The following is a 19,008-nucleotide window of genomic DNA, read 5'->3' on the forward strand; positions in this document are numbered from 1 at the left end:
CATGGGGGAGGGGAAGCACTCGTGCATGTGCAATTTTGAAACGGGTGATACACGAAACAGGTGATACATAGGGATCCATAATCCTACTGGGAGACTTCAACGCACACAAGGGCAACGGCATAGATAGACACTTAAAGGGCGTGAATGTGAGGGGGAATGGTCTCTCTAATCTGATTCTGAACAAGAGTTGTTATTGGACTTTTGTGCTAGCCATAGAATGCACATAACAAACACCACGGCCGAACATATAGAAACATATACTACACATACAAGTGTACATGGTACCAGAGCACCGGTTGAACGTTAAATATCAATTCAGTTATTGTTTCATCTGATTTGAGGCCATATGTCTTGGACACTCGGGTGTCCAAGTCTCTCCTATATACAGTACCTCATAGTATTGTCCGTTGGTGTGTTTGCATCCACAGTCAGTGGTCCTCACACACTTTCCAGCGCTGAGGATGTAGCCGGAGTCACACACACACGACTCCACACAGGGACCACCGCAGCTCGTGGGGGGCTTCCCAGCGCACGTATTCTGACAGGGGTCTGCACACGGCTCATAGTGGCTGTTAGCAGGACAGTCCAGAGCTGCAGGAAGGAGAGAGAGGAACAGGTATAAACACACACACCCAAGAAACTGGAACAGGTAATTAATGTCCACTTCCCTGTATCTTTAGTTAAATTCTTTCTAATTGTGCTTATATTATTAGTACTATCGTTCCATCTTCCCATCTTTTCTGGCATCCACTGGCAGATAAGATCATTAATGGCCATCATTGCATTCCTCTCTCTGTTCCCTGTAACTGATCTATCGTTCCTTCCATCTGTCACTCTATCCGTCCATTCCTCACTCTCTCCATTCATCCCCTCATCCATCCATCTTTCCATCCCTCCATCCTCCACTGGTCAGTTGACTCACGGCAGAATGTTTGGTTCCTCCAGGGGGGGATGTTGACTCCACGGTCCTGGCACTCATTGACGTAGGCTTCAATGGCCTCACACAGGATGGGCTTGGCGCCGTCCAGCTCACATAGGTCAAACATACAGTCCTTGAAGTAGTCCTGGAGAATGAACAAACACATACAGTATTGAGAAAGGAGTTGAAAAGTGTATGTGTTCGAGTGCATATGCATTTGTGTCTGTGCGTGAGATATTTGTGTGTGTAAAAACACTCACATTGGGGTTGATCTTGTGGTGACAGACAGCAAAGGGTCCTCTCCTGTCCAACAGGATGCCACAGTATCCAGAGCTCTCATACAGATCCTGTTCCTCATCCGTACAGCCCGGGCCTGTGACGTTGGGCTTCTTATTACAGCTATGGAGACGCGTTTGTGGATGAATGTTTGTATTTTTGTTTTTGTCACGTTACTTAGCCACACATTTGATGACCGGCCGAGTCTCCCGTAGAAGACTCAATGATTCATTGAGAAAATAAATAATGATAAGTGCTTTATATGAAACATTAAGAAAAAACATATCAAGCCAGAGCAAAAAAAGCACAGATGATAGTGTTACTCACTTAGAGTCGGTCACCCAGCTGTGTCCGAACACATAGGGGTCATTGGTCACGATGCCGTCTGGCTTTCGCATGTCATCCTTGGCATTGTCATTGTAGTCTCCACACAGACCACACAATGTGTCCTTGTAACTGCAGGTCACCAGGTGGAGGCAAAGGAAAGGGTGGAGAGGAATTCATTCACGGGCAGTGTTGTATTTGTCATTGCACGCAGTAACACGCCGTCCCACCAGTCTTTTGCGGAGGGTTTGAGCATTGATTAAAAACAACCACCTCAACAAAGTTTACAAAGGTTGCCGACTGCAGGGTGTCACACCAGGTGAATTAACATAGGAATGAGCCTAGATGCATATCAATTGGCCATTGTGTGACCTGTAGTGTAGGTGTTATATTAAGCAATGTGCGTGTGACGTCCCACCAGAGATAGATTCACCAATGCAACAATGTTCACGGGACTACTGCTCTGGTACTGTACGTATCTTTAAATCAGATCAGTCAAAAGATTAAAATAACAGACTGTGATGGGTGTCACTCACTCTTTGATCACTTTGATGTCCATGAAGTGGTTTCCATCGTAGTGGACGGTCACACCAAAGTCCATGGCTACAGTGTAGTGTTTCCCAGACTTGAACACAGAGACACCACTGGCTGAAGTGACTGGCAGGTTGACATTGGTCCCATTCAGCTACGCAAGAGCAACAGGAGCGAGACAAACATGACAATTCATTAGAGAGATAGAAAGTTAAAGTTGTTTAATTATCAATGGTTTTAAAGCATATTATCAGGACTCAAGCAGCAGTAAGTAGAAATGTGAAATCTGAGTGGAAAATCTGAGCAAGAATTTTGAAGTACTTTTACTTTACCAGCGTATTTCCAATTGTCTATACTTTGACTTCTACTCCACTACATCTCAGAGGCAAATATTGTACTTCTACTCAACAACAATTAAACTTTAGTTACTAGTTACTTTGCAGATATAAATGTATTACATTATAAAACATACATTCACCAATTCAGCCCTATTTTATACCTAGGCTATTTGAAAATAGCCGATCTACAAGCTCACAATGTGTCGCATCGACGCGTTGTGAGCTTGTAGATCTGCTATTTTCAAACATTTTAATACTTCTACGTTTGGTACTTAAAATACATTTTGATACCAATAATTTTGTACTTTTACTCAGGTAAATTTTGAATTTTGGACTTTTACTTAATTTAACAGAGTATATCTACATTGCAGTATAGATACTTTTACTCAAGTAAAACATTTTAGTACTTTTTCATTCGGAAACGTGTGCTTGTTTGTGTCAGAGAGACATCATAATGCTTGCTTCTCTTTCTCTGTCTCTCTCTGTTTGTGAGGGCCCTGAAGCCCTTGATAAACAGCCAATCTTATAAGAACTCTCATCATATTTGGACTCACTAATTCCACCCATCTCACCTGTACTGTGCCTCCCTTCAGGATGGAAATCTTTAGCATGCGCACGTACACGTGCACAGCCTTCACATAGGAAACGGTAGGTCTGTTGTGGCGGTTTTCGTTGTCGACATGGACCTCAAAGTTGGGCATGGAGGTGTGGTTACAGGGTTTAGACATCACATAGCTGCAGTTGCCCATGAAGTTGTACTTGCGACGGTCAAAGGTGGTGTAGTGTGGGTCTCCAGAGGCTATGCAGGTGGATGTAGCTGTAGGACAGATGGTGGAGGAAGGTATGTGTTACTGTGTGCTCGGGTTACAAGTTATGTTTCATCATCAATCATCACATAGCCAATCACATTGTCAAAGTTATAGGATAGCAACTGTTTCCTCTAAGGAAACGTCAAGAATATTATTAACCACCCTTTAAACTAGGCTTTGTCCATGTGAAATTAATCAAGATTAAGCAACTGCATGAACTATTTCTCTCTTAAAATGTAATCAGAAACCGTATATGCAAAATAGAGATTGCTCCCAGACAAGGTGCGTTTGTCATTATAAACGTCCTCAATCCCATAGCCTGTAGGGATGATTTCACTGCGATTGGCTAGTTTGTTGCATGGCCAACCGACAGACTACACCCCATAGCCCGGAATGATGTTTGGTCTAACAATGAACTAGCCAATCGGCTGGACAATTGGAGCAATCAGCTGGCCAAAGTTGTAACTTCATCCCTTTGTGTTAAAAGTATGACATGTTTTCCTTGACATTATCACCTTCGGGATAGCATCCTGCTACTCCGCTGACCTCACGACACTCCTCTGTGGGGTCACAGGGCTGAAGCACAGACTGAAATCTGTAGTTCCCTATACAGAGAAGTACCTGCCACCCTGAATGGCGTGGCGACTGCCAGCAGCCGCCATGAAAGGCGATCTCTCCAGGCTGACAAACATAAGACAGGGCATGAAGTCAGTCTTAAGGCTGCACATTGTAACTTTCCTGTTCTACTTGGGATTTGAACTCACATCAGATAGATCATTTACATATGGCGTCTAACCTCGTAGTAGTTGTTGTGTTCATCCAGACAGCCACAGGTCTCCAGTTTGACACAACGGCGTCCTTTAAAGACGTAGCCCGGCTTACAGAAGCAGCCACTAACGCAGGGGCCAGTACAGTTGGTGGAGGGTTCCTTACAGCTGGGACTACAAGCTGGACCACACTCATTGTACTCAGCATTAGGAGGACATGTTTCTGTGGGTCACAAAACAACGCAGAGATGAGAACATTAAATAAATGGTTCATAAATGAGGTATGAAGGACACTTGGTGTGCTTGGTTGGGTGCAGTTGGTCCTGGTGTTGGTGTTGGAGGTTTGGGTGTTGTTGGACCTGGAGTTGAAGGTCATATACAGTATTTTAGTACTTTTTTCAAGTTTATATTTGTAATTTTGGAACCAACCTTTCCTGATAGCGTTTGTGTCTCTGCATAAAAACATGTTATTTTACTGAATCTACATGCATTGAGTGTGAGGTCTCTTTTATTTACATCTGTAAATCTATGATGTCAGCACACATCTCTCAAGTGAAGTGAACTTACTGGGGGGGTAGCAGCCCAGATCTCCTCCTTGTAGTTTACACTCATGCAGTGGAGGGCAGTCTGCTGCAGAACAGTTGACGAAGGGAGCATTACACCTACACTTCAACAAACAGTTCTCCACATAAAACTCCTCTCCAGGCTGTGAGAGAGAGAGAGAGAGAGAGAGAGAGAGAGAGAGAGAGAGAGAGAGAGAGAGAGAGAGAGAGAGAGAGAGAGAGAGAGAGAGAGAGATTAATTCATAAGTCAAAATAAGTATGTTAAAGGTGCTCTATCTAGCTCTCCTCGTAGTAGTTGTATCTAGCTAATCCCATGTATAACGCACAAACTGTTTGGTCTTTTTTTTTATTGCGCTCTTTTCTCTCTAAGCACCTTAACGTCTATAAGTATATCATGCACAGTATACATACATTGCTGCTATGCTCAGGCACCTTAGTTTGTTTCTTTATCTCAGGTACTTTGTAAATATGTAGATAACTTGTTTGGCCTTCTATTGTTCTCTTGTTCGATCTCATTCCCACTTGCCCCCCACCCCTCTTCTTCTTCTCTCTCCCCACTCTTCTTTCTATGGAAATTAACGTTGCGATGGGAATGATGTACAAAAACAAATTTCACCCACTTTTTTACCTTGTAAACCTGTGATGTGACAATAAACCTGATTCTCAACATAGATAGACACGTGAAGGGCGTGACTGTGAGGAATGGTCTCTCTAATCTGATTCTGAACAAGAGTTGTTATTGGACTTTTGTGCCAGCCATAGAATGCACATAACAAACACCACGGCCGAACATATAGAAACATATACTACACATACAAGTGTACATGGTACCAGAGCACCGGTTGAACGTTAATGATCAATTCAGTTATTGTTTTATCTGATTTGAGGCCACATGTCTTGGACACTTGGGTGAAAAGAGGGGCTGAACTGTCAACCTATCACCATCTGGTGGTGAGTTGAGTCTGATGTCAGCGTGCCTGCTTTGTTTCCAAGAGATATAAAGAGTAATGCATGTAAAGCCATTGATTAATCAGTTGAGTAGACATTTCAGTCTCTCCTATATACAGTACCTCATAGTATTGTCCGTTGGTGTGTTTACATCCACAGTCAGAGGTCCTCACACACTTTCCAGCGCTGAGGATGTAGCCGGAGTCACACACACACGACTCCACACAGGGACCACCGCAGCCCGTGGGGGGCTTCCCGCACGTATTCTGACAGGGGTCTGCACACGGCTCATAGTGGCTGTTAGCAGGACAGTCCAGAGCTGCAGGAAGGAGAGAGAGGAACAGGTATAAACACACACACCCAAGAAACTGGAACAGGTACTTAATGTCAACTTCCCTGTATCTTTAGTTAAATTCTTTCTAATTGTGCTTATATTATTAGTACTATCGTTCATCTAACATCCATCCATCTTCCCATCTTTTCTGGCATCCACTGGCAGATAAGATCATTAATGGCCATCATTGCATTCCTCTCTCTGTTCCCTGTAACTGATCTATCGTTCCTTCCATCTGTCACTCCATCCGTCCATTCCTAACTCTCTGCATTCATCCCCTCATCCATCCATCTTTCCATCCCTCCATCCTCCACTGGTCAGTTGACTCACGGCAGAATGTTTGGGTCCTCCAGGGGGGGATGTTGACTCCACGGTCCTGGCACTCATTGACGTAGGCTTCAATGGACTCACACAGGATGGGCTTGGCCCCGTCCAGCTCACAGAGGTCAAACATACAGTCCTTGAAGTAGTCCTGGAGAATGAACAAACACATACAGTATTGAGAAAGGAGTTGAAAAGTGTATGTGTTCAAGTGCATATTTGTGTGTGTAAAAACACTCACATTGGGGTTGACCTTGCGGTGACAGACAGCAAAGGGTCCCCTCTTGTCCAACAGGATGCCACAGTATCCAGAGCTCTCATACAGATCCTGTTCCTCATCCGTACATCCCAGGACTGTGATGTTGGGCTTCTTATTACAGCTATGGAGACGCGTTTGTGGATGAATGTTTGTATTTTTGTTTTTGTCACGTTACTTAGCCACACATTTGATGACCGGCCGAGTCTCCCGTAGAAGACTCAATGATTCATTGAGAAAATAAATAATGATAAGTGCTTTATATGAAACATTAAGAAAAAACATATCAAGCCAGAGCAAAAAAAGCACAGATGATAGTGTTACTCACTTAGAGTCGGTCACCCAGCTGTGTCCGAACACATAGGGGTCATTGGTCACGATGCCGTCTGGCTTTCGCATGTCATCCATGGCATTGTCATTGTAGTCTCCACACAGACCACACAATGTGTCCTTGTAACTGCAGGTCACCAGGTGGAGGCAAAGGAAAGGGTGGAGAGGAATTCATTCACGGGCAGTGTTGTATTTGTCATTGCACGCAGTAACACGCCGTCCCACCAGTCTTTTGCGGAGGGTTTGAGCATTGATTAAAAACAACCACCTCAACAAAGTTTACAAAGGTTGCCGACTGCAGGGTGTCACACCAGGTGAATTAACATAGGAATGAGCCTAGATGCATATCAATTGTCCATTGTGTGACCTGTAGTGTAGGTGTTATATTAAGCAATGTGCGTGTGACGTCCCACCAGAGATAGATTCACCAATGCAACAATGTTAACGGGACTACTGCTCTGGTACTGTACGTATCTTTAAATCAGATCAGTCAAAAGATTAAAATAACAGACTGTGATGGGTGTCACTCACTCTTTGATCACTTTGATGTCCATGAAGTGGTTTCCATCGTAGCGGACGGTCACACCAAAGTCCATTACACTACAAGTGTAGTGTTTCCCAGACTTGAACACAGAGACACCGCCGGCTGGAGTGACTGGCAGGTTGACATTGGTCCCATTCAGCTACGCAAGAGCAACAGGAGCGAGACAAACATGACAATTCATTAGAGAGATAGAAAGTTAAAGTTGTTTAATTATCAATGGTTTTAAAGCATGTTATCAGGACTCAAGCATCAGTACGTAGAAATGTGAAATCTGAGTGGAAAATCTGAGCAAGAATTTTGAATTTTGAGGCAGTTAGTTAGAGAAGAAGATAAGACACATTGCAAGATTATTTCTAAAGTAAAGACCTATATCAATGCTGCTATGAATCGCCTGATTCCTACGATGTCACCATATACAATTTTGGAATTATAATAATCAGTTTGGCACTTGCACTGACACATACACACACATGGCTCTCCACTCTAAATTTGAGATATTTCTCAACTCGCACAAAATATTTACGACATACAATAGACGTACTAGCCTATATCTTAAAATCCTCACCCATATACCAATTTAACTGAGAACCGACTTCAAGTGGTGTAAAGTAACTAAGTACATTTACTCATCTCACCTGTACTGTGCCTCCCTTCAGGATGGAAATCTTCAGCATGTGCACGTACACGTGCACAGCATTCACATAGGAAACGGTAGGTCTGTTGTGGCGGTTTTCGTTGTCGACATGGACCTCAAAGTTGAGCATGGAGGTGTGGTTACAGGGTTTAGACATCACATAGCTGCAGTTGCCCATGAAGTCGTACTTGCGACGGTCAAAGGTGGTGTAGTGTGGGTCTCCAGAGGCTATGCAGGTGGATGTAGCTGTATGACAGATGGTGGAGGAAGGTATGTGTTACTGTGTGCTCGGGTTACAAATAATGTTTCATCATCGATCACATAGCCAATCACATTGTAAAAGTGATAGGATGGCAACTGTTTCCTCTAAGGAAACTTCAAGAATATTATTAACCACCCTTTAAACTATAGGCTTTGTCCATGTGAAATTAATCAAGATTAAGCAACTGCATGAACTATTTCTCTCTTAAAATGTAATCAGAAACCGTATTATGCAAAACAGAGATTGCTCCCAGACAAGGTGCGTTTGTCATTATAAACGTCCTCAATCCCATAGCCTGGAGGGATGATTCCACTGCGATTGGCTAGTTTGTTGCATGGCCAACCGACAGACTAAACCCCATAGCCCGGAGGGATGTTTGGTCTAACAATGAACTAGCCAATTGGCTGGACAATTGGAGCAATCAGCTGGCAAAAGTTGTAACTTCATCCCTTTGTGTTAAAAGTATGACATGTTTTCCTTGACATTATCACCTTCGGGATAGCATCCTGCTACTCCGTTGACCTCACGACACTCCTCTGTGGGGTCACAGGGCTGAAACACAGACTCAACGGTGTAGTTCCCTGCACAGAGAAGTACCTGCCATCCTGCATGGTTTGGCGAGCAGCCGCGATGAAAGGCGATCTCTCCAGGCTGACAAACATAAGACAGGGCATGAAGTCAGTCTTAAGGCTGCACATTGTAACTTTCCTGTTCTACTTGGGATTTGAACTCACATCAGATAGATCATTTACATATGGCGTCTAACCTCGTAGTAGTTGTTATTATACAGACAGCCACAGGTCTCCGGTTTGACACAACGGCGTCCGTTTAAGACGTAGCCCGGCTTACAGAAGCAGCCACTAATGCAGGGGCCTGCACATGTGGGGAAGGGTTCCTTACAGCTGGGACTACAAGCTGGACCACACTCATTGTACTCAGCATTAGGAGGACATGTTTCTGTGGGTCACAAGACAACGCAGAGATGAGAACATTAAATAAATGGTTCATAAATGAGGTATGAAGGAGTCTTGGTGTGCTTGTCGTGGTTGGTTTGGGTGTAGTTGGTCCTGGTGTTGGAGGTGGAGTTGAAGGTCACATATCTTAGTACTTTTTTCACAAGTTTATATTTGTAATTTTGGAATTAACCTTTCCTGATAGCTTTTGTGTCTCTGCATAAAAACATGTTATTTTACTGTATCTACCTGCATTGAGTGTGAGGTCTCTTTTATTTAAATCTGTAAATCTATGATGTCAGCACACATCTCTCAAGTGAAGTGAACTTACTGGGGGGGTAGCAGCCCAGATCTCCACCTTGTAGTTTACACTCATGCAGTGGAGGGCAGTCTGCTGCAGAACAGGTGACGAAGGTACTATTACACCTACACTTCAACAAACAGTTCTCCACATAAAACTCCTCTCCAGGCTGTGTGAGGGAGAGAGAGAGAGAGAGAGAGAGAGAGAGAGAGAGAGAGAGAGAGAGAGAGAGAGAGAGAGAGAGAGAGAGGAATGAATTCATAAGTCAAAATAAATATGTTAAAGGTGCTGTAAGTGAAAACAAAAATACATTTGTTAAAAAGTTAAAGCTCTATATACTCTGATCACAAAATGCATTTCCAGGTAGGACACCAATTTTATCCGATCAGGATATTAAACCCATGTAAGCCTATCAGCTTCAATGTCATAGTGTTCCAGTTCCAATTCGGTCTACATTTCCCTGGAAATGTACACATTTTCCAACAGCCTGGTAAATGACTATATTTCCAGGGAAATGCAGACATTCTCAGCAGACTGGGATAATTGGATAAAAAGCAATTAAGCACACAGACACACACTGACACCCTCCACAGAGCAGTCTGTCAGAATGCTCTTAAGTGGTTATAGTGCTATAGATAGGATGAAATGGAGAAGAACCAAAAGTAAAAGTACTAAAATGTTTGAAAATAGCAGATCTACAAGCTCACAACGTGCCGCGATGCGGCGCATTGTGAGCTTGTAGATCGGCTATTTTCAAATCGCCTAGGTAAAAATAGGGCTAAAGTGGTTAATGTATGTTTTATAATGTAATAATTGATATCTGCAAAGTAACTAGTAACTAAAGTTTTCAAATAATTGTAGTGGAGTAAAAGTACAAAATTTGTATCTGCGATGTAGTGGAGTAGAAGTAAAAGTATAGACAATTGGAAATACTCCAGTAAAGCAAAAGTACCAAAATCTTACTTAAGTACAGTACTTGAGTAAATATACTTAGTTACTTTACAACGCTGGTTTCACTCAATGTCCTGCACATGTGCAATTTCCAAACTATTGATAGCCTGCTCTATTCCGTCCAACGCGGCTTGTCAACCCTGACCCTTGACGTGTGAGGCAATCGGCTGCTAAGTGCAGGCACTCGCTCGCCTACAGTAGCTCCATTCTTTATTAGTAGTAGACATTTCAGTCTCTCCTATGTACCTCATAGTATTGTCCGTTGGTGTGTTTACATCCACACTCAGAGGTCCTCACACACTTTCCAGCGCTGAGGATGTAGCCGGACTCACACACACACGACTCCACACAGGGACCACCGCAGCCCGTGGGGGGCTTCCCAGCGCACGTATTCTGACAGGGGTCTGCACACGTCACATTGTGGCTGTTAGCAGGACAGTCCAGAGCTGCAGGAAGGAGAGAGAGGTACATGTATAAACACACACACCCATGAAACTGGAACAGGTACTTAATGTCAACTTCCCTGTATCTTTAGTTAAATTCTTTTTAATTCTGCTTAGATTATTAGTACTATCGTTCATCTAACATCCATCCATCTTCCCATCTTTTCTGGCATCCACTGGCAGATAAGATCATTAATGGCCATCATTGCATTCCTCTCTCTGTTCCCTGTAACTGATCTATCTATCGCTCCTTCCATCTGTCACTCCATCCGTCCATTCCTCACTCTCTTCATTCATCCCCTCATCCATCCATCTTTCCATCCTTCCATCCTCCACTGGTCAGTTGACTCACGGCAGAATGTTTGGTTCCTCCAGGGGGGGATGTTGACTCCACGGTCCTGGCACTCATTGATGTAGGCTTCAATGGACTCACACAGGATGGGCGTGGCCCCGTCCAGCTCACACAGGTCAAACAGACAGTCCTTGAAGTAGTCCTGGAGAATGAACAAACACATACAGTATTGAGAAAGGAGTTGAAAAGTGTATGTGTTCAAGTGCATATTTGTGAGTGTAAAAACACTCACATTGGGGTTGACCTTGCGGTGACAGACAGCAAAGGGTCCCCTCTTGTCCAACAGGATGCCACAGTATCCAGAGCTCTCATACAGATCCTGTTCCTTGTCCGTACATCCCAGGACTGTGACGTTGGGCTTCTTATTACAGCTATGGAGACGCGTTTGTGGATGAATGTTTGTATTTTTGTTTTTGTCACGTTACTTAGCCACACATTTGATGACCGGCCGAGTCTCCGGTAGAAGACTCAATGATTCATTGAGAAAATAAATAATGATAAGTGCTTTATATGAAACATTAAGAAAAAACATATCAAGACAGAGCAAAATAAGCACAGATGATAGCGTTACTCACTTAGGGTCGGTCACCCAGCTGTGTCCGAACACATAGGGGTCATTGGTCACGATGCCGTCTGGCTTTCGCATGTCATCCTTGGCATTGTCATTGTAGTCTCCACACAGACCACACAATGTGTCCTTGTAACTGCAGGTCACCAGGTGGAGGCAAAGGAAAGGGTGGAGAGGAATTCATTCACGGGCAGTGTTGTATTTGTCATTGCACGCAGTAACATGCCGTCCCACCAGTCTTTTGAGCAATCAATTAAAAACAACCACCTCAACACCTCAACAAAGTTTACAAAGGTTGCCGACTGCCGGGTGTCACACCAGGTGAATTAACATAGGAATGAGCCTAGATGCATATCAATTGTCCATTGTGTGACCTGTAGTGTAGGTGTTATATTAAGCGATGTGCGTGTGACGTCCCACCAGAGATAGATTCACCAATGCAACAATGTTAACGGGACTACTGCTCTGGTACTGTACGTATCTTTAAATTAGATCAGTCAAAAGATTAAAATAACAGACTGTGATGGGTGTCACTCACTCTTTGATCACTTTGATGTCCATGAAGTGGTTTCCATCGTAGCGGACGGTCACACCAAAGTCCATGGCTACAGTGTAGTGCGTCCCAGACTTGAACACAGAGACACCGCTGGCTGGAGTGACTGGCAGGTTGACATTGGCCCCATTCAGCTACGCAAGAGCAACACAAGAGCATTTTATCAGCACTCCAACATTTCCCCTTCCGTTAAGCATCACTAGGTAGAAATATGAAATCGCAGGTATGACAGCGGATGAGCTCCCTGTAGCTCTTGCTTAACAGCCAAGCTGTTAAGCTATTTCATCAAATATGCCAGTCAACATCTGCAGGCACTAATTGATCAATAATGTGGGTGCTACACCCATCTCACCTGTACTGTGCCTCGTTTCAGGATGGAAATCTTCATGCTGCGCACGTACACGTGCACAGCATTCACATAGGAAACGGTAGGTCTGTTGTGGCGGTTTTCGTTGTCGACATGGACCTCAAAGTTGGGCATGGAGGTGTGGTTACAGGGTTTAGACATCACATAGCTGCAGTTGCCCATGAAGTTGTACTTGCGACGGTCAAAGGTGGTGTAGTGTGGGTCTCCAGAGGCTATGCAGGTGGATGTAGCTGTATGACAGATGGTGGAGGAAGGTATGTGTTACTGTGTGCTCGGGTTACAAATAATGTTTCATCATCAATCATCACATAACCAATCACATTGTCAAAGTGACAGGATAGCAACTGTTTCCTCTAAGGAAACGTCAAGAATATTATTAACCACCCTTTAAACTAGGCTTTGTCCATGTGAAATTAATCAAGATTAAGCAACTGCATGAACTATTTCTCTCTTAAAATGTAATCAGAAGGCCTAGGCCATGGCGTCGCGGTCTAGGCACCCTGGTTGAAAATCCTTAATAGCAGCGTGCCGCGGGTTCGCGTCCCGTTCCCGACGGCCTTTGCTGCATGTCTTCCCCCATCTCTCTCCCCATTCTTCCTGTCGTCATACTTTCACTGTCCCTCTCCAATAAAGCAATAAAATGCCCAAAACAAATCTTAAAAAAAAAAAAAAAAAATGTAATCAGAAACCGTATATGCAAAATAGAGATTGCTCCCAGACAAGGTGCGTTTGTCATTATAAACGTCCTCAATCCCATAGCCTGGAGGGATGGTTGTTGCATGGCCAACCAACAGACTACACCCCATAGCCCAGAAGGATGTTCGGTCTAACAATGAACTAGCCAATCGGCTGGACAATTGGAGCAATCAGCTGGCCAAAGTTGTAACTTCATCCCTTTGTGTTAAAAGTTTGACATGTTTTCCTTGACATTATCACCTTTGGGATAGCATCCTGCAACTCCGCTGACCTCACGACACTCCTCTGTGGGGTCACAGGAATTATCCACACACTGGAAGGTGTAGTTCCCTGCACAGCGACACAGCTCGGAGCAGCCGTCACCAAAGATGATCTCTCCAGGCTGAAAAACATAAGACAGGGCATGAAGTCATTCTTAAGGCTGCACATTGTAACTTTCCTGTTCTATTTCGGATTTGAACTCACATCAGGTAGATCATTTACATATGGCGTCTAACCTCGTAGTAGTTGTTGTGTTCATCCAGACAGCCACAGGTCTCCAGTTTGACACAACGGCGTCCCTTAAAGACGTAGCCCGGCTTACAGAAGCAGCCACTAACGGAGGGGCCTGTACAGTTGGTGGAGGGTTCCTTACAGCTGGGACTACAAGCTGGACCACACTCATTGTACTCAGCATTAGGAGGACATGTTACTGTGGTCCACAAGACAACACAGAGAAAAACAACACAGTGAGAAGATGGATTAAATGTCTTATAATGGCATATGACATAAAAGACATAGCATATGGTTTGAAAATAATCTAAGCTACTGGTGAAAGAAGAGATTCTAATATTTGTTTTGAGATATTCCATGTGTTCATAGTCATAGCACAAAAATATTCTGTGGGTCCTAAAAGATGAGAGAATGTCAGAATGGTCAAAATGCCTGCCACTGGCTGCAGCCTGTTCTAGAAAACCTCTGGCAGTGAATGTGTTACATAGGGGGGTACGTACATAATGATTTTAAAGGGTATATAAGGATTTTAGGGTACATACCACATCTCTGTTTTGAGCAGCAGTCCAGGGTCTGGGTGACCTCCACCTGACCGTCCTCACAGCTCATTGGACATGACTTCCTGTTGCAGGTGATCTCCAACGTCTCCTCACATTGACACTCGTCACAACCCTCCTCCCACCTGTCATTGACCTGATGATGATCATAATCATCATAATAATCACATCTACACTCCTCAAAACATGTATATATGACATTGTTGTGCTGTTATCAAACTTAAACTTGAACTTAATAGATCGGGAGCTTGCATACAGAAGCATTTCACCCACTCTTTTCTGCCTGTAAAGTTGTGATGTGACAATAAAGTTGAAGTTTAGTTCAACCGATAACTGATACTGTACAAATTGCTATGTAGGCTACTGTATAGCCCATTTAGACATGTTACACCAACCTATACATTGTTATATCTTTATAGCCGGGAACACCTCTGTGTCATTTTAGTTGTTGCTATATAGCAACATAAGAAAACATAACACAATTGCCATTAACTAATGTGAGAGTCCATCAGATTGCAAAACAGGTTGTTGAGTGATTTTACCTGCTTCCATTTTCCATTCGGCAGCCGGCAAATGTCTGTTGGAAAAGAGACGAGAACAATAGTGTATAAAAATGTTCTTAGCCTACAGTACGTGTATCTTTGGATACAGGAGCAATTGGAAATAAGATCAATTACAGCGTACAATACAACACACAAGCACTGGAAACATGCTAGAATGGTAAAACAAGGTTGTTCCTTGCTTGTATATTTGTTTATTTAGAGTAGACAATATTTATTTTCACCACCTTTTTCTGTTTGTTTTAATGATAGATCAATCAATTGTCCTCCAGTGTTTTCTTTTTCTTTCTTTTTTTAAAATTAATGTTTTATCGTCATTACAATCTCAGTGTTTTGCCAATTATTTGGGGGTCCACTCCACTTGCTATATCCTCACGTCCCCTTTTGGGCCCTGGCCCACAGGTTGGAAATCACTGCTCTAATCCAGTGGTTCTCAACATGTGGGTGGTGACCCAGGGGGGGGGGGGGGGGGGGGGGTCCCCAGATGATTCTGTGGGGGTCCCCAGATGACAGTGGTTTGACAATCTAAGGACTTTTAAGACCTTTTTAATACCTCGAAAATAATTTAAAAAAATAAAGAAAAGAAAAAAGACCATTACTGCAACAACAAACTATACTATAAAAACTGGTCAAACATTGGCCAAAATTGTCAGATAATGATAAATGGAAATGTTTTTGAAAATAGCCGATCTACAAACTCATAACTATTGAACATGTATCTGTGGAACCGAGTCAAACTGCCTCAACTCCTATACAATTCCAAGTGCTAGTCAGGGTCACGGCGTCTCCAATTCAAATGATTATTTTGGGTGGTATCTCGGCATAAAAAGGTTGAGAACCACTGCTCTAATCAATCAAATCAATAAATGACCCTCAGTTGATAACCGTGTATGTGTGAGGTGGTCTTTACTGGAGTATCTCCAATTGTCTAAACCTTTACTTCTACTCCACTACATCTCAGAGGCCTATTTTATACATAGGCTATTTGAAAATACCCGATCTACAAGCTCACAACGTGTCGCATCGCGACGCGTTGTGAGCTATTGTAGATCTGCTATTTTCAAACATTTTAGTACTTTTACTTTTGGTACTTTAAGTACATTTTCTAAACTTTTGTACTTTCACTCAAGTAAATTTTGAATTCCCTAGTACTTCTACATTGCAGTATTGATACGTTTACTTAAGTAAAACGTTTGAGTACTTTTTCCACCACTGGAGGTGGTCTGGGTGTGAGGTGGTCTGTGTGTGAGGTGGTCTCTTACCGCAGGTGGGCAGGCATTGGTCAGAGTTTGGACCGTACAGGACGGTTCCGTTGGGACAGTAACATCCCTCAGGCTGCACCTTCATCAAGGTGGTGAAGTCTGACTCACAGTTATGGATGAAATCATGGTTGTACCTGTGTACACAACAACACACTGAGTACACAACAACACACTGGGTCAGAAGCACTGAGTACACATACACAACAACACACTGGATTGTGGCCTCTTGGTGGCGCTATGATAAGCCAGTGTGAAAAGGGACATTTCTTCTAATCCTTGCACAGCACTACAACAGGCCAATCTGAAAAAATCGGGGCAGAGGTTCGGCTTTGGCATCCAGGGAGTGTGTGTGGACAGTTTCTCAGCGGCCGGGCTAACAGTTCCGGAGATTAGCTGTTCACAGACAGACACACACACGGACGGACACACGGACACACGGACGGACAGACAGACAGGGTGCAAAACATACTCTCTCGCCATGCCTTTTGGCCTGGCGGAGGCAATTTGACTTCTCCTAAACATGAACAAAATCCAATACAAATCAGCATCTTTATATAAGTATCCGTACATACGAATGTATGTACACACACACACACACACACACACACACACACACACACACACACACATACATACTACATACCGTACACATTATGATCACCACAATGCCGTGGGGAAAACCTACAGTACCTGAAATCACATGTGAGTTCTACAGCGGGACCACAGGCCTGGTACACTTTCGGACTGGCACATTCATAATCTGTAGAGAGAAGCAGTAAACATGTCAACATTGTGGCTATCGAACACCAAATACTGACCACTCAGCTTGTTGAATATATTTATTTCTAGATCTGTCCCCCCTGTAGTAACTCTGAGGACCCCTAGGGGTCCCGAACGCATGCTGTAGTGTATATGATCAATGCTGATACCCGTTTAGGCTCGGGTAGCCAAAAAACTATTCCACAATCTCGAATGCTATATAGAGTCAGGTCAAGTACACCCCCAGAAAGCAGAGAACGGAAGTTGTCATCTCTTCATCATTTCCGTTCACAAAAATAATTCTAAAATATCTGGAAGAATTTCCATTTCTGATTCCCATAGAAAGGAGGTGACATTCTCTGCCGACGTTTTCCCTTTTTCTCTTTTGTACGTATTATGTAACAATCAGCCTTTACCTTTGAAAGGATAAATATTAACTAAAGGAAAAACAACGGGATCGGCAGATGTTTAACTGGACTGCTTTATATTTAAGCCACAAAATTCACAATTGACACAGCAAATAGTAAATTAATATTACGCAAATAATATTATTAATATTATTCGGGATTTGAACTACTGTCCCTATATGTCTTTCCCTAATAAACAAAATAAATAAACAAAGAGATCAACAATCCACATTTATTTCACAAGCTCCTCCCAACCCAAACAAGTCCCAATTCCTTTGCAACCCCTCAGATCTAGCCTGGGATCAATACCATTTGCGGGTTTCTGATCCGGTCAGGCGGCCGGAACTCGCACAAGCCACGCGTGCCGGCGTATAGTGTGAGCTTGTAGAGATAGTTTGTTTGGAATATCCTTCCTTTATTCCAACTCGTAGCAACTGGCGAGACTAAACTAGTAGTTATACACGATTTAGCATTTAAATGCTAACGGGGGAACCAAAACAAAGCGGCGCAGAAAAAACGGAACCCACCAAACCCACGGTTTACAGTTTATTTTTCAGTAGGCGTGGCCTAGACCGGATCACACAGGCCATTCAAAAACGAATACCAGGCTTTCCTCCGAGGTGGAAGGTCTGGTGAGGCGGGGTTACCTCAGATCACTATTTCAAACTTAAACCATGAACAAAGTCACAACATAAGATAGAACGCTACCTCAGACAGTCGCTTACTCGCTTTGTTTACATAATAAACAGTGTCACGATTTTTCAAAAATAGCAGATCTACAAGCTCATAGTGCGGCCCTCTGTGCCGCGCGCTATGAGCTTGTAGATCTGCTATTTTTTAATAGCCAAATAAATCTAAAATGATACAGATGCGTCCCTGTCTGACTGTACCCCCTGCTGTTTACGTTTCTGACTGATAAAGTGTTCAATCAATCAATCAATAAAGCACATGATCAAAGCTCACCACATTGGCCGTGGGTGTCCCTCCTCCAGTCCAGACACACTCCGGCCTTGGCGCAGGCGTCAGCGTACGTCTGCAGGCTGGCGCAGGCGACGACGCTGGTGTTCATATGACACACGTCATATTGACAATTGTCCAGGAAGTGCTCGTAGGGGAGCACCTTGTGACACGCCTCGAACACACTGCGAGGAGCAGATAACACGCAGTGGTTTAAAGTAACTAAGTACATTTACTCACGTACTGTACTTAAGTACAATTTTGATTTGATTGGTACAATTTCTTTACTGGAGTATTTCCAGTTTTCAGTACTTTTACTTCTACACCACTACATCTCAGAGGCAAATGTTGTACTTTTACTCCACTACAATTATTTGAAAACTTTAGTTACTAATTACTTTGAAGATTTTGATTATTATTACAAAACATACATTAACCACTTCAGCCCTTCAGCCCCCCAGCCCCCACAAGCTCACAATGTGACGGGTTTTTGGTGAAACTGATTTGGTGTAGAGCGAAAAAAAGAGTGTACAAAGCCACACAATGGCTGTTACATTTGCATACTAACTTTTGGCATAGAGTCTGGGTTGAGTTCCCCAAAAATAAGAAGAATGTCACGATAAATTTCAATTCAGGAGCCGAGTGTTGGCAGGTATGACATATATACTGTGAAC

Source organism: Gymnoscopelus microlampas (assembly GCF_963454915.1).
Source record: "Gymnoscopelus microlampas genome assembly, chromosome: 9".
Classification (NCBI taxonomy): Eukaryota; Metazoa; Chordata; class Actinopteri; order Myctophiformes; family Myctophidae; genus Gymnoscopelus; species Gymnoscopelus microlampas.